Source organism: Phyllobates terribilis, unplaced genomic scaffold, assembly GCF_046119375.1.
Source record: "Phyllobates terribilis strain yellow unplaced genomic scaffold, ASM4611937v1 Scaffold_2__4_contigs__length_985480577, whole genome shotgun sequence".
In the NCBI taxonomy this organism is placed as follows: Eukaryota; Metazoa; Chordata; class Amphibia; order Anura; family Dendrobatidae; genus Phyllobates; species Phyllobates terribilis.
Window position 1 is genome coordinate 96,738,878 of NW_027362762.1, and position 20,106 is coordinate 96,758,983.

At 43.4% G+C, this 20,106-nt stretch overlaps 1 protein-coding gene across 1 annotated transcript in view; it reads left to right on the top strand.

Annotated features, from left to right (window-relative positions):
• The window catches only part of DDX10 (DEAD-box helicase 10), a 178,986-nt gene that overhangs the window by 130,564 nt on the left and 28,316 nt on the right, over positions 1-20,106 (top strand). The gene's annotated exons all lie outside the window — the stretch shown is intronic.

Here is a 20,106-nt window from a genome sequence, read left to right on the forward strand (position 1 = left end):
ACTTGGCAATGCCAACCAAGGAGTTTCCTTGTTACTTACTGATTAGCACTGGGGCATAGATTATAGTGTTATGCGTTGGGGTTATTTTTTTACAAGATTTCCCTGAGAAGCACATTTTCTGTAATATAATTTGTGTTGTGATCGCCAGAAAGCATACAGTTCTCCGGACTTGCTTGATAATTTCCCTCTCTCAGGGCTTACTTGATGATTTTCTTTCTTTTCCTTTCTGTCTAATTGATAGACCAGTAAAGCTTGTTTAGAGGACTGCGTACTTTATAGTCTTTGTGCCCAGGGATCCACATGTAACCCAAATATGAGGCGCTTTTTCTGTTTTATGTTATTTTATCTTTGGTTCATAATTAACTTAATTGGATTATTCACTGCCAGAAGGATTGGATCTGTACCCGGTCTCATCCCCTTGGCACAAGGCGCGGACTGCTAATTTCATGTTGCTAATATTTACTCTTCGAAAGAAATGCAAGTGAAATGCCGTCAATTATTTTTTGACTTCCTAGTCATAAGCAGACTACAAGACGTAGTTGAAATTTATATCTATCTACACTAAATTTCGGCTTAGTTGACATAGGTCATACGTTCTTGGTCTATAGCCGGTGGCTCCATTTATTGCAGGAGGACCACCACCCCTGGTATTGTCTGTGCCATATTGGAAAGTAGACCTTCTACTCCTTTAGTTGGTCACCTGTTAGACAGTGTTGACATTTAGAGCTACACTAACAGGTAACCAGCTAAAGGAGTAGGAGGTCTACTTTTCGATATGGCACAGGTAGCTGCAGGGGTGGTGGTCTTCCTGCAAAAAGTGGAGCCACAGGAGGCTATAGACCAAGAACGTATGACCTATGGCAACTAAGCCGACACTAAGTCAGTGTTGACATTTAGATCTACACTAAGTGTCGGCATATTTGCCATAGGTCATACGTTCTTGGTCTATAGCCTGTGGCTCCACTTATTGCAGGATGACCACCACCCCTGCTACTGCCTGTGCCATATCGGAAAGTAGACCTCCTACTCCTTTAGTTGGCCCCCTGTTAGTGTTGAAATTTAGATCTACACTAAGTGTCAGCTTAGTTGCAAAGTTCATGTAGGTCGTTTATAGGCTCTAAACTTCATCATTGGCTAAGCGTTGGCTTAGTTACCACAAGTGATAAGTTCTTGGTCTGTTGCTTCCTGTGACGACACTTACTGCAGCGGTCAGGGCCACCACCCCTACTACTGCCTGTGCCACATCGGAAAGGACACCTCCTACTACTTTAGTGGATCAGCTAATAGTTTATAGGATCTAAAATTCAACATTGGCTATTAGGTGACCAACTAAAGAAGTAGGAGGTGTCTTTTCTGATGTGGATGTGGCACAGACAGTAGCAGGGGTGGTGGATCTGACCGCTGCAATAAGTAGCCGCAGAAGCCTTACATAGTTACATAGTTTATAAGGCCGAAAAAAGACAAGCGTCCATCCAGTTCAGCCTATTTCTTGTGCACTGCAGCTATTCCGCAGCGTTGATCCAGGGGAAGGCAAAAAAAACCCATGCGGTATAGGCCAATTTACATCATTGAGGAAAAATTCACTTCCCGACACCAATCTGGCAGTCAGATTAAATCCCTGGATTAATTAACTATCACCAAGCATAAGATGTAATTTTATTGTTCTCAAGAAAGGCGTCCAGGCCTCTCTTGAACTCATTAAGTGAGTTGGACATCACCACTTCCTCTCCCAGAGAGTTCCAGAGTCTCACGGCTCTGACCGTAAAGAATCCCATTCTATGCTGGTGCAGGAACCTCCTTTCCTCCAGACGCATAGTGTGCCCCCTCGTCTTTGTCACCATCCTTGGTATAAACAGGTCATGGGAGAGATCTCTGTACTGCCCCCTGATGTATTTATACATGTTTATGAGGTCTCCCCTAAGCCTTCTCTTTTCCAACGTAAATAGGCCTAATTTTGACAACCTCTCTGGGTATTCTAGTCCCTCCATTCCCTTTATTACCTTAGTCGCCCTCCTTTGTACCCTTTCTAGCTCCAATATGTCTTTCCTGAGCACCGGAGCCCAGAACTGTGCACAATATTCTAAGTGCGGCCTTACCAGCGCTTTATACAGAGGAAGAACAATGTTCTCATCATATGCCCCTATTCCTCTTCTGATGCATGCCATGACTCTATTTGCCTTCGCAGCTGCGGCCTGACACTGGGCACTCCAATTTAATTTGCTATTAACCAAGACGCCCAGGTCCTTCTCCATGTCAGATTTCCCCAACGGTTTCCCATTTAATATGTATGGGTGACTGCTGTTTTTCTTTCCCATGTGCATGACCTTACATTTATCGGCATTGAACCCCATTTGCCACTTTTTGGCCCAACTCCCCAATTTATCTAAATCCTCCTGTAGCTGTGCCCTATCCTCATCTGTATTAACTACTTTACAAAGTTTAGTATCATCTGCAAATATTGCTATTTTACTATGCAACCCTTCCACTAGATCATTAATAAATATATTAAATAAAAGCCTTCTAACCAAGAATTCTCACTCGTGATAAACATTGGCCAACCGTTGGTTTAGTTAAGTCTAGAGAATATAAACTAAGTGTTGGCTAAATTCCCCCATACATATTAGACTGTCAAGCCGAACACCCTGATATTGACTGGTTCGACATATAATCTAATGTGTATGGGGGTCTTGGCCAACTCATGTTTGGGGAAGATGTCAATCGAACATGTCCGATCTCAGGCTGCTGATCACATTGATCTAAGCCGTCGGCTGAGTGATGGCACCTGTGCATGGGGAGTCGGCTGAGATGGCTGTCGGCCGAAGCGTCGTTCCTCTGACAGCCATCTGATATGTATGGCCAGCGTTAGTTGTCATAGGTCATAAGTTCTTGGTCTTGAGCCTCATGTGGCTACACACATTGCAGCGGTCAGGGCCACCACCCCTTTTTTTTTTACTGCCTGTGCCACATCTGAACAGACACCTCCTTCTCCATTAGTTGGTTACCTTACCGTCAGGGTTGATTTCCAGAAATTATAAATTAAGCGTTGGTTTAGTTGTCATGGGACATAAGATCTTGGTCTGTGATTCACTCCATTTTGTATTAAAGAACTCTTCTGCGACGTAGAAGAACTCCAAAAAAGTGAGGTTATTCCCATTTAATTTTTTTTCTGAGCTTTTGTTTCGGCGTGAGTACAGGATATAAAGCTGAAGCTGCCATGTCATAGTGTCTATGCAGACGCCAGTGCATCCTAATGAACATTTTTGCTTTATTTCAGGCTATATACAAGGGGACAAGTAATTGCTTTCATAGCTAATTGAGTTTTTGAGTCTCCCAAGTCCTGTCTTTTCTTGCCAGCACATAATTACTGGTCCTGGTACCTCTCTCCTATTTGCAAGATGTTACAAAGTTATAATTAGACAGAAGCATTATAAGCATTTACCCGTGGTATGATTTAGAGGTCTTTGATACAATGGGAAATTAGCTTTAAAAGCAATTAGTTTTAAGTTGCGTAGAGAAGACAATCTTTCCCAGTGAGGAGAACAAAAAAAATGTAACTATTCACTTCTTTAAAGGGACACTAATGACAAAAAGTGACTTTTTAAATGTCTTTGGCTTGTATATCAATGTAAAAATAAATTCTGCACTTATAGAATAACCACTAGATGTCACTACAACAGGAAAAATGTCACACTGGTAAAAAGAAAAGTCTCACTTTACAGCCGGCAGTGAAACTATAAAAGTATGTTATTTTTCTGGTACTCAAAAAAAAAAAAATTCAAAAATATAACTTTATGTAGCATGTGAATGAGGTTGCCAATACCCCATCGATGTAAGGCACAAATCTGACACATGTGAATGGGCCTTACATGTCCATGAATGGCTAGCATGTAAGGCTCTGCTCCAACATGGCGAAAATTTATGCCCACCATGTTTTAAAAACTGATGATAAACTTTTTGTTTAGTTTCTTTTTTCCTGTAGGCTTTCATGGAAAGCCTGAAAATAACATGTAACATTGCAAACGCTTTAAGTGTGAAATTACTCTGTTTCTGCATTGAAGATAAATAAAAAAAATATGCTGTACGCCGAGGAAAAAAAAAATGCATAAAAATCGCAATAAACGGAATTGCATAATTTGGTGCAAACACCTGCAGAATAAAAAAAAAACATCAGCGGGGAGTCGGGGAAAGTATTTCCACACTTGGGAACATGGCCTAATACTACATATCCCTGCGATGGCAGCTGTAGCTGCAATATATGAACATGCAGAGCTTTGGCCTAAACGGCCCACCTGCAATAATTATTAGTAATTATTATAGCGCCATTTATTCCATGGCGCTTTACATGTGCAAAGGGGTATACATAATAAAAGACAAGTAAGAATCATGAACTATACTACAAATCAGTGACTGGTACAGGAGGAGCGAGGACCCTGCCCGAGAGGGCTCACAATCTACAGGGGATGGGTGAGGATACAGTAGGTGAGGGTAGAGCTGATCGTGGAGCAGTATGGTGGAGCGAGGGTTACTGCAGGTTGTAGGCTTGTCGGAAGAGGTGGGTTTTCAGGTTCCTTTTGAAGGTTTCCACGGTAGGCGAGAGTCTGATACGTTGGGGTAGAGCGTTCCAGAGTAGGGGGAATGCACGGGAGAAATCTTGTATACGATTGTGGGAACAGGAGATAAGAGGGGAGTAGAGAAGGAGATCTTGTGAGGATCGGAGGTTGCGTGCAGGTATGTACCGGGAGACTAGGTCAATGGATATATGGAGGAGACAGGTTGTGGATGGCTTTATATGCCATGGTTAGGGTTTTGAACTGGAGTCTCTGGGCAATGGGGAGCCAGTTAAGGGATTGACAGAGGAGAGGCCGGGGAATAGCGGGGGGACAGGTGGATTAGTCGGGCAGCAGAGTTTAGGATAGATTGGAGGGTGCGAGAGTGTTAGAGCAGGAGGTTGCAGTAATCGAGGCGGGAGATGATGAGGGCGTGCACTAGTGTTTTTGCAGATTCTTGGTTAAGGAATGTGCAGATCCGGGAAATATTTTTGCGTCTGAGCCGGCAGGACGTGGAAATGGCTTAGAGATGTGGTTTGATGGCGAGAGCTGAGTCAAGGGTTAATCCAAGACAGCAAGCTTGTGGGACTGGTGAGAGTGTGCAACCATCGACTTTGGTGGATAGGTCTGTTCCCAAGCCACACAAATCCAGCAGATTTTCCATTGTTTATTTCCTTTAAGGACAGTTCACTGCATTTGACAGTGCTGGCATGGTGTGAGATTGTAAGAATTCCCATGAACAAGCCGCCAAAACTATCTTTGGCGTATCGTCGCCACAGCAGGGCTGAGATCTGCCGCATATCAGTTTGTGCTGGAGATCAGTGTGGCTCACCCGCTCCTTCCGTGCAATAATCTCAGCATCAGTAAGTATTACTGCTGATGTCACTGTGGCACTTCCACTGTGGAGGGTCGGCAATATATCCCAGGAAGTGGACCACTTTTCTCAGTAGTTTGTGTTGGGTGTTGCATCTTTTGCCTAATCAAAAGAATTGAGTAGAACTGCAGTACCAGACACAGTCCATAGTCAGGGGTGGCGCTGCCACTTAGTAATTATACCACAGCTGTTCCCATAACTCGCAGTTGAATAGAGAAAACATGACAAGTGCACCCTCCTCTGCATCCAATTTCCACCTGGAGGCCGATTGGGCTTCAGGACACCTCTTTTCTGACTATAGGTAGAGTAAGGATTGTTTTTCTTCCAATCAGTCCTACTTAATAAGTGGGCTATTCCGATGATATATAATTTATAAGAGTATTTGTGCATGTACACACAACCTGTAGAATAGTATGGTCTCACAGCTCCCATCCTCCACAACCAGGAAAATCTACTTTTGGTGCACATGCCAGTCTTCTATGTTCAGGACCCTTTTGTTTTCGTGCTCTGTAACTCTTTTTGAGTGAATTCTGTCAGCACTACTGGTGCAGGAACTTCCTTTTCCTGCTTTGCATTGCTTCTACCATTGTTCAATGGCTTTCCTGCTGTGAACTGAAATCCCACTTCTTTGTTATGCCTGTGTGCCATTTGACAGACAAAAAAAAGAGACCTCCCTACCCCCACTTCCTGTAGACTAAGCCCTGCCCACATTAACTCCATCTTTGCTGCAAGAAACAAATGACACTTTATCAAGCAGTGGTCTGCAAGTTGGACAGAAGCAAGATGCTGGCGCTTTGGAGTGATTTTTCGGCTCGAAGACGACATCATTTTTACATTAAGTGATCAGCAGAATTTCTTGTTCACCTCTATGAATTGAGATCAAGGTGAAAGTACAGAACTCTCTTAAAAATACAGCCCCATAAATACTGGCTGATTACACCAGGGTTACATTTGACAGCTGGGAAGCTATAGTCAGAAATGTTAGGTTTGCTGACCTTTTGTCATGGATGTGTCAGATGTGACAGTTGCCCTGCAGTTGGTTGCAGAAGATCTCTTTGTTTGGCATTACAGATTCCTTCTTAGATCTGTCTCACTCTAGGACCCAGCAGCTACCTTCCTCCTGCTAATTGACACACAGGCCTGGGTGTTTAAATACTTTGTTTACCACAGAGAGGTGCCGGTGATATTCACATTTTCCCTTGTGAAGGCTTGGAGCTACTGCAGTCTGCTTACTTCCTCTCTGGTGCTAGGAGGACTTGTGGTGTAATCTCTCTGAAGTCTGCTCAAGCTAAGTTACTTTCCCCCTTGTTTGTCTCACTTGTTGTCTTTAGTTAGTGGGGACTGACTAGTGCTCACCACCTCTTCCCTATGCAGGGCCAAGCTCTATGGAAATACAGGATTTAGGTTCTTTTGCGGCGATTGGTGAGGAACCAATACAGGGACGATAGGGGAGTCAGGGTGATATTAGATCAGCCTAGGAGGTCTCCACTCCCCCTTTCCCTAGTGTCTGGGCTCCCTTCCCCCTTCCCTTCGTGTTGCACTTAGTCTTTCCTACACCTTGCGTGACCTCTTTCTAGGAAATTGCGAAGTTGAACATGACTTCAAAAACTTTTTTGAATTTAGCTAATTTTTATTGGTTTTTGGATTTCTGGTTTCGGCGCCATGCGAAGAGTTAAAACTGGTGCAGGATCAATCTTGGAAAAGTGTCTTTTTCTTATGTAAAGCAATTCTACTTGTGCTGAATGCTGAATTCTTTTCTTCTGTGAGATGCGCAGAGAGAATAGGAGCGAGGGTCCATTCTTTCTGATGGCATTGTGCCGCACAATGGCGCTCCGGCTGGTGACAGCGATGCATCTCATTGGTATTCTGTATTTCCACCGCACTGTATAACCAGGCACATACAGGGATCCCGGCAGGGGTGTGCGACTGCACCACCAATTTTCCAATGCAATCACAATAATTGGATGATGACTGTACTTTGTATTATGTAGCACAGAAGTGTGTTTTATGTGTCTGCGTTCCCCGGCAGCTGCCATCCCGGTTTTATTCTCCTGAAGGGCTGGTGCGATGTCTTTACCTGTTTGATTTGTGGCTAATTATGTTAACATAGCCGGGATGAAATGCCTTTACTGTACGAGTTTTATGGTGAAATTGGTCTTTTATAGCTATTTTTATGCTAATTTATTTCCATTATTTCGATGCATCATGACCATCCAGTAATATAGAAATAGAACAGGGCAAAGTCTGCAACAAAAAGAACAGCGCTCTGTACGTTAGTTTTTATCCTCTTAATATATTGCAGTCATCATATTATACAGCACTGTGTACTTACAATTGCTCATTTTGTCTTTCTGCCCAGATAATTCTTCTCTTTTCTCTGCTCTATGTAGAAACAGGAAGTCTCTTGTCCCTGCATTTATCATTCCTCTCTTCAACTCCTGACCCAGCTGCTCCCTCTTCCCCTGCCATAGACTTTTGCAGTGACTCATGAGTCATGCAGAGAAAATTGACCTCCTGTTTCTACATAGAGCTTAGAAGTTTTCAGCTAGTTAGTGTTTAATCACGTTATGTCATAGACTTAATGGAAAAGAGAAGAATTTACTGGGTAGAAAGACAAAATGAGGGCCGCCTCATGCAGACAATGCTATTACCTTAAAGGTAGCAGTGGAGGTGCTAAAGTGATATACTCACTGATACAGATATTATTACATAGAAGGGGCAGCGGAGCCTCAAATTTCACCCTTTCCATTCCAGAGTGAAATTCACATTGAAATCCGCAGTATAAAATTACATGCAGAGTATCTCAAACCTGCCCCTGTAAATTTATACTGCTGATATTGTTAGCTGGCACTGTAATATGCAAATTGTCCCTTCTGATAGGAATAAGACTTGAACTATAATGGATATAGCAATCCTAAAAGTCACTATCGACCCTTTAATGAGCCTTGCAGTGTGACTGGAGATAAAAGCCAAACAAGAATCTCAATTTGCAGACACGTATTTCGGGGTGTTGCCCCTCCTCAGTGCAAAGCAAGAGATCTGATTTGACTGTATGAGATTCCTCTGAGGTCTAAGGGGTAATGGTTCTCCTTATAAAGAGTAACCCCTTAGACACCTGGCACTGTAAAATGCATTGGATTTTTCATAAGCAAATACACTGGAAAATGGGCTGCATTTTTGTGACAGTGGAACATACTACTAATCGCCAGAGAGCTGGTTAGGGTAGACTCCAGCTGGCGGTACAATTCCCTACAGGTGCCACTGCCAACTGTCAGCTGGATTTACCCTGACCAGCTCTCAAGCAATTAGTAGTATGTTCCACTGTCACAAAAATGCAGCCAATTTTCCAGTGTATTTGCTTATGAAAAATTCTATGCTTTGCACTGAGGAGGGGCGACACCCTGAAACATGTCTGCAAATTGAGATTCTGGTTTGACTTTTCTCCTCTGTTGAGCGCAAGATTAGAAGCGGTGCTACTAAGACTCTGGGCCCACAGTGAAACGCTGAGGTCTAAGGGGGTCACTCTCTATAAGGAGAACCATTACCCCTTAGACCTCAGGGGAATCTCATACAGTCAAATCAGATCTCTTGCTTTGCACTGAGGAGGGGCAACAACCCCCGAAACACATGTCTGCAAATTGAGATTTGGCTTTTCTCCTCTGTTGAGCGCAGGATTAGGAGCGGGGCTACCAAAACTCTGGGCCGACAGTGAAGCGCTGACTTTGGTGGATTTTTGCAAGTATCGTAGTATGAAAGGACAGCCTTTTTTATATGATACTTGGATATAGATATGAAGTAATTGCTAAAGTGCTAGTGATCTGCAAGCAATTTTCCCAAACTGTAGTTATCTATTCTGCTTGATGATAGCGGAGTGTGATAAAACCTGGCAGATCACACAGTATTCAGTGTATAGAGACGCGCCGCTGCCCATTATCACCACCCCGGCGAGCGCTCACGCAGTTACAGCCTGCGGCAGTCCTCGGCTGATGAGCCTTTATTTAGTTTGTCCGCTCGCTCGATAAATATGATTTAGCAGTCAGAGCGCAATTGAAAATATTTGTTTTCTTTTATAAATATTAAGATCCCTCAAAAAAGGTCCTGGCTTTATAGCGCTGAGCTCTGATTGCTTTCAGTGGGGAGAGATCGCTATACATCAAAAACCTATTTCTTGTCTGTCCAATTCTGCATAGCCGCTTTGGGTGCAGCAAGAAATTTGGAATTGAATCCAATATCCCGGCTTGTTAAGCTGTACTGACATGGCCTCGCACGGAGGAGGTGGAAGGTTCAGCTGCCAGAGACTGCGCCCTGTGCTTAATGTATTTTCAGCCGGCTCAGTAGATTTTCTGATTTGATTTTCCGAAATAATGGTGATTTTCTTATGTACCGGCTTCTCCAAGTGAAGTGGAAGTTGTTGTTGTCCCTTCATATGGGAAGATTGTACTATAACTTTTTTTTTTTCCCTCTGGCAACAACTCTTTTCTGACTCGAACCCTAAGGCTATGTTCACACTTTGCGTTTTTGCTGTGTTTTTTAATGCAAATTGAAAGCTGCTTTTACAGTAGCAGCGAAAGCTGTGATATTTCAGAAGTCTCATGCACACTATTTTTTTTTTTCCTGACTGAATTGGAAGACTGCTGCGTTTTTGGAAACTGCTGCATGTCACTTCTTTCAGCATTTTTTTTTCAGCAGTTTTTTAGCGTTTTTTCACCCATAGAAAGCAATGAGTAAGTGCAAAAATGCAAGTACCAGGTTTTGCTGCTTTTTTTGTGAAAAAAAAGCAGATACAGCAGGCTGTCAAACCCATTCATTTTTGTGATTTTTCTCAAGTTTAAACCATAATGTCTTGGTATCGTCACCTGAGAATGGCAGTTAGGATTACTACAGTTTAATTCAATTAGTGATGCATACAAAGTAAACATTGTTGTGAAATTGAACAATACCTGAGCAACTCAAGGGCAGACCAAAGTGTGAAAGTAAACGGTTTCCTACAAACTGAATGCTCTGCCATTGTCTTAGGTAAACCATTCCAATACAATCAGTGTTTTATCAGCAGGAGAACATCACTAGAGGACTAGGTATCATGCCTCCTGGTCTATCCACACCCCCAACATTGATTAGCAGCTTTCTGCCTATGCACAGTGTACTCAGAAAGCTGCCAATCAGTGGTGTGGGTGGGGTTACACACAGCTCAGCATTCAGAGATCTGCAGCAGAGAAAACAGTGATTCTATCACAACTGCTGCACCCAGTAAACTAAGTGATACGTCACTGGAATCAGGGTCTCTGTCCCTACCTTATGCTGCAGTCAGATTACATAGCAAAAACCTGACAGATTCACTTTAACGCTGTAAAAAAAAAAAAACATACAACACACAGTTGACTATACTTTTCCATACAATAGCAAAAAGTTAGGCAAGCAAAAAGCGGACAAATATTTTTGACATGAGTGTCCGTTAACTGTGTACATTTGATATATATATTGTACACCTGGTGCCAGGTGTGAACAGTCTCCTCCAACTTAGGCACAGTTTTTTCCTCCTTTTGGTATTCTTAAAGGAGTTGTCTGGTCCATATCGATAAGTCTGCAGTTGAGCCGGGACTAAAGGGTATGTATCAATTAAACATTCTCCCCAGCAGTGGGCACTGCCTCACTCTCATACACTTGTATAGAGCTTTGCCGCACCCTCTAGTCTGTCACACCCACTAGATGGCCCGGTCACTAGCCGGGGCACGGCCGCGCTCAATACCAGTGTATGGAGCGAGTAGTACGTATAACTCCTATATACCCTCCGGTCCCGAGTGAGAAACCGGCAAGTCCTTGCAGCGCACAGTATGACTGTGTGTCTGCAGGACTTATCGATTTGGACTGGACAACCTCTTTAATGCACTATATTAAATATGCTTGGCATTTATAGCGCCACCATGCTTTGCAGACATTGTCCTCACAATCTAGATTTCCTCAGTATGTCTTTTTGGTTGTTTAAAGGGGTCTTCCACTACTCAGACAACCCCTTCTCAATCCCTACGTTTCACCGATGCAAAATAAATAACTCCTATACCCTCTGGTCCTTCTCCAGTAGTGCCTGCTCTGGCTCTCCCAGAGATCTCGGCAGCTGCTTCACTCTTCCCTCCTTAGGACAAATCACATGCATCCGTAGGTGGGGAGAGTGAAGCGCTGATTGGCCGCAGGTTTGTCACGTAATCCCTGGGAGAGCCAGTGCTGATCCAGCACTGGCTCTCCCAGGGATTGCGTGACATAACAAACAGCTAGTGCCGACACCGCTGGATTGGCACTGGTGGTGAATATAGGTGTTATTATTTTACAAGGGAGAAACATATGGATTGAGAAGGGGTTGTCCGAGTAGTGGGCATCATTTAAGGAAATCTGAAGTTGTCCTTGGTGAGATATGAATCCAGGACCCCAGCACTGCACATTAACTGTACTAACCACAGCGCCACTTTGTATTTGTAACTTACCACCAATTTTCACCCTGACGGTAAATCTTTCTCATCCGTCCAGACGCTGACTCTTTCAGCATCTTCATGCTGGATCTGTGGCTGTCGGAGTGCTTACATTATGCAGGGTAATGAATGAGATCTGTATTCATCGCCTCCGGGCTGTAACGTATAAGTTGGTGGAGCATTCTTATATTACTTTAGAGATATTTAAATTAATCCTTTTATCCAGTTTATCAACTGCTTAATTTGACTTAGAATAAGCAACAGGAAAACAACGTCTGAGACGAAGATGAGAAGGATCTTAAACCCCTTCTCCAGGTCTTTGTTGTTCTTCAGGCCTTAGCAGCAAGATAAAAACTTCAGAGTATAATGCTCCTTTTTCGCTCTCCTTCAGGCTCAGGGAGACATTTGCACAAATAGATAATTTTCTTTTCTCCTTTTGTTAGTTTACTCAAAAATAGATCTGGTTTGGAGGAAAGAATTACTGTTCTTCCTTTTAAAGGCATTGTCCATTTTAGGAAACCGATTTATTAGAAGGGAATGGATCTCATCTCTTGGCCAGAGTGAAGAGTGACTATAAGGAGTGTCTCGCTCTATGGAGAACCTGTCCTGTACTGTATTACATACAACATTGATGTGAATGGGGACTCTGTGTAATGCTAAATTTCCCCTGTAGTGGCGCTGCAGAGGAACTGAATACTTACTGCTCACAGATTACAGATGATCGCTGGAAGTACCAACAGGAGAAGACTTTGCTTATTGTGAAGAGACCTTTCTGGCAAGTAGAGGTTGCCCAATAATGAGAACCCCCTTCATAGGGGTTTTCTCATTTCTACCCTGCTTGCCATGGGGGCTGTACGCTTCTGATTTGACAGTTAAGGTCGAACCATGATTTAGCCCCTGACTGCCAACTGTGCGACCTCCATTGCTGGAAGCAGGGGCAGTTTTAATTCTTCAGCATTGGAGGGGCAGGACTGACCAGTTTCAGGGCAGCACTTGCAAACTCTTTGCTATAGAGCTTGTAAGTGCTGCTCTCCTTGCTCGGGAAACTGGCCAACAATGATAGACTGCAGAGTTGGCCATTAACCTAGGCAACAGGGAGTAAACAAAATTAAAAATGCCTCCATTAAGAAGGAAATTCTATAGTTACTTGTTTTTCCAAGCACCTTGTAATTTTAACCATTTGCCATGATCAGACAACGCCATTAAGCCAGCATCTGTCTTCCAAGGAGTTGTGTTGGGGGGAGCTGCACCTTCCACAGTCACCATCTCATTGCTTTTGGACCCCCAGCAATTATACTTTTGTCTCCTATCCTGTGGGAAGATGATAAATGCAGTTTATTGTCCAACCCTCTTTATTGCCAATATTGAATTTATTATACAAATGGGAGACCTGTGGTCATGAAGTAGTTAACAGAACAGAAATTTATGGGAACACGACGCAAAGGTGATGTATAGAACTCTAAAAATACAGAGTTACAGATTTAGAAATGTTGATCTGCTCACATGGTAAGGATGGAATGTAGGTCAACCCCCTTTAGATGAAATTGTTATAACCTTCCGAGAAGCGTCAAGTTGTCGCTGCGGAGGATAATGAAGCTGTTAGTTCATATCCGTTACTAACCAGTGTTAGGTCTTATAGTGAGCAGATATAATTGTTATATTCGTAATGAGCATTACTGTGGAAATGTTTTTTAGACAGGTGTGGAAAAAAATCCTGCAAAGTAAGAATGCTTTAAAAAAAAAAGGTGTTTGGGAGTTTTTGTTAATTGATAAAAATAAAACATTAAGTGAATAAATGAAAAGCTTAACTCAATGCAACCCCCTATATACTATAGGAGCCCCCGCATAGCCTCCTATATACAGTGTGAGCCCCCCCGCATAGCCTCCTATATACAGCGTGAGCCCCCCCGCATAGCCTCCTATATACAGCGTGAGTCCCCCCGCATAGCCTCCTATATACAGCGTGAGTCCCCCCACATAGCCTTCTATATACAGTGTGAGCCCCCCGCATAGCCTTCTATATACAGTGTGAGCCCCCGCATAGCCTTCTATATACAGTGTGAGCCCCCCGCATAGCCTTCTATATACAGTGTGAGCTCCCTGCATAGCCTCCCAGATGCAGCGCGAGCCCCGCGCATAGCCTTCTATATACAGTGTGAGCCCCCGCATAGCCTCCTATATACAGTGTGAGCTCCCTGCATAGCCTCCCAGATGCAGCGCGAGCCCCGCGCATAGCCTCATCTATCTATCTATCTCTCTATCATGCGGGTCTGCAACAGCCTTATCAAGCAGATTGTGTGTTATCACAACCTGACCAGGTGAACAATTCCTTGTAACCTGGCATCCTTGGATAAGACACTATTGCACCATTGTTTGTTTTTTTCAAGCTCCTCTTTATTGGTATAGACTTATAGCAGAGACAGTTAGTAAAAATGTAAAGGAAATATATGATGTATATAATGTCTAATACACAGAATATAAGCCATATAGTTTGGGTATGAGTATAGATACTAAGAGTAGAATATAAGGTTGTAAACCAACACACTAATATATAGTTTAATAACCTGACCTGAATAATAAAGTAACAATATAAAAATCAATTTGACACTATACATATGATATATTGATCAATATAAAGATATATTAAATACGCATAGAAAAATGGAGTATACTACCAAGATCATAAACTAAGAATAGCAAAGAAGCTTACAAAAGCAATAATGTGACGTCTAAAGAGTTGCGAGAGGATCAATGAAAAAAGGCATCAAGAGAGTCTAGTTCTAATGCCACGGGCATGAACCACATGCTTAGCGCAGCTCCATAAGGGGAAGCTTTCCGAGACTTGATGTTGAGATCCAGGCTCTGTGGGGCCATATCATCGCTTACAGGACTCCTTTTCTTTCTTAATGCTGAAGATAGTTCTTAAAGGGAATCTGTCAGCAGGAGGTAGGGGTTAAACACAGATTTCAGCCTCCTTAATCTGTGTTTTTTTTGGTTTCAATGATTGTTTTAGCACCAAAAGCATTATCATTGCTGGGACACAGCAGCGCGTGCCTCCTTGTCAGACTCCGCCCCTCCTATGATGGGCATTTCACTGTCTATGGACACAGAGCCTGGTGTGGGTGGGATTAGCTTCCTCAGCTCTGCTGAATGCTAAATTTAAAAGCTCTGATTGTGTGAGAACGACTGCACCCAGTAAACTAAGTGATACATCGTTGGCTTTAGCTTCTCTTTGCGTACATCAGGTTGCTCTCAGATGAGGTAGCAAAAACCTGTTGGAAGATTCCCTTTAAGGACATCAGCTGTATGTTTGGAATGAAAATACTTAAATATGAACAGCAATTGTTTCAATAGAGATGGATAAGGTGAGCCTTTTTATGTTTTTTTTTGTTTTTTGTTTTTTTTTGAGCGGATGCACTTCAAGACCTCAAACTGTGTGCACATACCCTAACAGATCCATCAACCACATCCTATTGATAGTTTCCAAATATGGTTACTGGAAATTTCCCCTTTAAAAACAAACTGCAGCCCTTGGTGGAGAGTAACCATTTTTCTTGCCAAATTTAGGTAAATTTTTCCATTCTATATTAAAGTCTTCCATCCCGCCAAACCATGACACAAACGCTTTGATCAACGTGAGCCTAAAAGTAATGGATTCAAATAAATATGCCACTTTTATGGCAGTCAATAAGTTTTACTTTCCACGATGATGTATTGCATCTTTTACGCACCTTTTTTTGGTTACAATATAGAATACATTTATCCAGAGTCGTCCGTATGGTGCAGTTTGACTCCAATACCTCTTGGCTTACCTTTTTTTTTTTTTCTCTCTCTATCCTTTCTAAGAGGGGTAGCATTGTAATTGCAAAAAAAAAATCCGACAGAACAAACTTGCTGCCATAGTTTATAAAAATATAAAAAAAAGCTGAGAACAGAAAATCCCATTGCAGGTTTAATCTCCCCGGGGATCTGCGGAGAATTCTGGAGATCAGTGCAGCGGAGCGCTCGCACACAAGACTCTGCATTGATATCACTTTCTAAGCAAAACTCTGACAGCTGTGACCTCAAGAATGTAGACAGAGCCCGGAATATGAGGGATTTTGGTTGTCATTTCTCTCCTTTTCACATCTAGCAAAAAAAAGGATATGGGAAGAATAAAATCACCTCAAGGCTCAACTATTGCTTTTCAGCAAAATCGTGCGGGGGGGTGGGGGGGGAACTGAGCAGTCATCAAACCTGTCCACGCTCTGCTGACCTCATACAGTCTGTCTAGACAGTCCGACTAAGTTCTCCAAGAATGACCAGTCAATATTGTAGGTAATGACTGGTTTATGTAGCCGGATGTATTATATGGAGATTATGGGCTTTTTTTGATACTAAAATACATTTTTTTTTTTTTATTTTGTTACATTTTTCACCTATTTTATAACGTTTCCTTTGCATGCATTCTCTATATTCCTAGTCTTAACACTTTCTGACAACTGTCTACAGTGCTGCTTACCCTGCAAGGATCAATGCGCTCAGGGCCTAGTGCTCCCTCGGGGTCATTTAAAGCCATGTGTCTTTTGCTTTGTATGTGGTACTTTATTGCACTATATATAAACCAAACTAAATACCGGAATAACATTAATGTCAGCTCTGGAAATGTACGGCCTTCTGTTTATTCAGTCTGTATATGTACACAGTTCTGCGCTCCGTATACCTCCGTAGATATAGAGGTTTAGTCTGGTGCTGGAAACCCATGTCCAGTCGTTTGCAAATCTGTGGGTAAATTTTTGTTTTAAAATGTTACTGTCTGGCCCGAGTATGGGGGTATGAGTATGGAGCCCTGACCCATTGTCATGGCCTTAGGTAGCTCAAAAGTTCCTCTTCCTCCTTGTGTTCGATGACTTATATGAAAGAGATGGCTTCTTGGCTTAGTTTATTAACTAAGCCAGTCCTATTCTTTATCCTCTTTATCACTAGTGATGAGCGTAAGTGCTCGTTAATCGAGTCTGCCTAGGGTGCTTAGGCATGTACCGAGTATTGCAGGTGCTTGAGTGACATGTTCGAGTCCCCGCGTCCCCATGTTTCGCAGCGGTTAGACAGCCACAAAACATGCGGGAATTGCCTGACGAACACTGGCAATCTACATGTTTTATGTCTAACAGCCGCGAAACATGCGGACGCGGGGACGTGAACATCAATCACACTCGAGCACCCGCGATATTCGGTGCATACCCGAGCACCCTAGGCAAACTCGAGTAACGAGCACTTGTTGTTATCACTATTTATCACTGCTCTCTCCTTCATTAGTGAATCTTTTTATTTTGTATTTGCATACGGCAGAAAATATTTTTCTGGTCCCAGTTAAAGGCTTGATCTTATCTTCTATCTTCAGGAGCACAGTGCTCCCATGCCTTCCAACTTCCCGCTTGCCAGAGGGCTGGTTGCTCCTGCTGATGGACAGTTTGGACTAGCGATGTGATTGAGCTTCTGGTCCAAAGTGCACTATACAATGCTGCAAGCAGAGGTGCCATTGCCGCTGTAGCATTGAAGGATCTCAGTGACCCTGAAGCTGGCCACATCCAGCCACATGGCCAGCTTCAGAGCAGTGCTTACAAATTATATAGGAAAGAGCTTATAAGCGCTGCACTTCTTGTTTTGGAGATCGACCACTGATAATCTAGGAAACGAGCTATAAACTATGAAATTAAAAATCGCCATGTTTTTGAGAACGGAGAGGCTATCTAATGAGAATTAAATTGCAGAGGTGCCAGTTTAATTTTCTTAGATTAGACACTCATGTTTTTGGGGAATAAGTCAACAATTTAAGATTAGTGGATCACCTCAAAAAAATCGACATCTCTACAGGATATGGCATAAATGTGTGACAGATGCAGGTTGGACTCCTGGGACACACTCCTATCTCCAGAATACGGGCTTCCAACCCCCAGCTTGCCTGGTAATGTTGTTGTGGGCCATAGAAGTGAATGGCAAGGGCTACCTCTCCGTTCATTCGTCACCTGGATGCAGTGGCTGACAGCAACTCCACCAGACAAATCGGGGGACTTCTGTTCTGGAAATGGCGTGGGTACCGGAGGTGAATATGCAATGGGTGAGGTGTGCCTATATATGTGTAAGTTGGGAATAACCAGTCTAGAGTTTGTGCTAATATCACCCCCATCCCAAATGGGGATGATCCATAAGCAACGCCCCATCAGTGTCTGAAATCTGTAAAGGGTCTTGTCTTTGTTTATCGCGCACATTTACAAATGAAGCATCGGTAGTGTTTGAGGACAATGTATACGGCATCTATCAGACCAGCAGCTGCCTTTGACATCATGTGAAGATGTCTGTAGAGCCGACACAACTCACCAGGGTCAGAGACTTTGTAATGGTTGAATGGTCCTGATACAAGCGCTGCTCAGACTTGCTGGTTATTGACTGAGAAAGAAGGACTTTGTGACCCGTGAATTTAGTAAACTACCAACAAGAAATCCTGACGTGCATGAAATATCTCTACAAAATTAAATAAACTGTCCTTCTAGAAAGTTACGGCAATCCAGCCAGTGTAGAGTCTTCAGGACAATGCTCACTCCCTGGGTAAACTATTACAAATTACAAATTATTTTATTATTTGAGGTTTCATTTGTTTGTCCAAAAGGGTGAAAATTGTTCGGGCTGCCAAAATGGAATCTTTAATATAAATAAGTAGCGTGTTATAACCTGATTAAAGAGGACCGGCCATAAATGTACAAGTTTTTCCTGCTGTAATTGCCGATGTTCTCTTGTATTTCTTTTGTTCTTGTGCCTCTCCGTTCTTGAGATATTTCCCCCTCTTCCCTATATACACTGCTCAAAAAAATAAAGGGAACACTTAAACAACAGAATATAACTCCAAGTAAATCAAACTTCTGTGAAATCAAACTGTCCACTTAGGAAGCAACACTGATTGACAATCAATTTCACATGCTGTTGTGCAAATGGAATAGACAATAGATGGAAATTATTGGCAATTATCAAGACACCCTCAATAAAGGAGTGGTTCTGCAGGTGGGGACCACAGACCACATCTCAGTACCAATGCTTTCTGGCTGATGTTTTGGTCACTTTTGAATGTTGGTTGTGCTTTCACACTCGTGGTAGCATGAGATGGACTCTATAACCAACAGAAGTTGCTCAGGTAGTGTAGCTCATCCAGGATGGCACATCAATGCAAGCTCTGGCAAGAAGGTTTGCTGTGTCAGCGTAGTGTCCAGAAGCTGGAGGCGCTACCATGAGACAGGCCAGTACACCAGGAGACGTGGAGGGGGCCGTAGGAGGGCAACAACCCAGCTGCAGGACCTCTACCTCCGCCTTTGTGCAAGGAGGAACAGGAGGAGCACTGCCAGAGCCCTGCAAAATGACCTCCAGCAGGCCACAAATGTGCATGTGTCTGCACAAACGGTTAGAAACCGACTCCATGAGGGTGGTATGAGGGCCCGAAGTCCACAGATGGGGGTTGTGCTCACAGCCCAACACAATGCAGGTCACTTGGCATTTGCCACAGAACTCCAGGATTGGCAAAGTCGCCACTGGCTCCCTGTGCTCTTCACAGATGAAATCAGTTTCACACTGAGCACATGTGACAGACGTGACAGAGTCTGGAGACACCGTGGAGAGCGATCTGCTGCCTGCAACATCCTTTGGCATGACCAGTTTGGCAGTGGGTCAGTAATGGTGTGGGGTGGCATTTCTTTGGAGGGCCACACAGCCCTCCATGTGCTCGCCAGAGGTAGCCTGACTGCCATTAGGTACCGAGATGAGATCCTCAGACCCCTTGATGGTGCGGTTGGCCCTGGGTTCCTCATAGTGCAGGACAATGGCAGACCTCATGTGGCTGGAGTGTGTCAGCAGTTCCTGCAAGATGAAGGCATTGAAGCTATGGACTGGCCCGCCTGTTACCCATACCTGAATCCGATTGAGCACATCTGGGACATCATGTCTCGTTCCATCCACCAACGTCACGTTGCACCACAGACTGTCCAGGAGTTGGCAGATGCTTTAGTCCAGGTCTGGGAGGAGATCCCACAGGAGACCATCCACAACCTCATCAGGAGCATGCGCAGGCGTTGTAGGGAGGTCATACAGGCATGTGGAGGCCACACACAATACTGAGCCTCATGTTGACTTGTTTTAAGGACATTACATCAAAGTTGGATCAGCCTGTAGTGTGTTTTTCCACTTTAATTTTTGGGTGGGA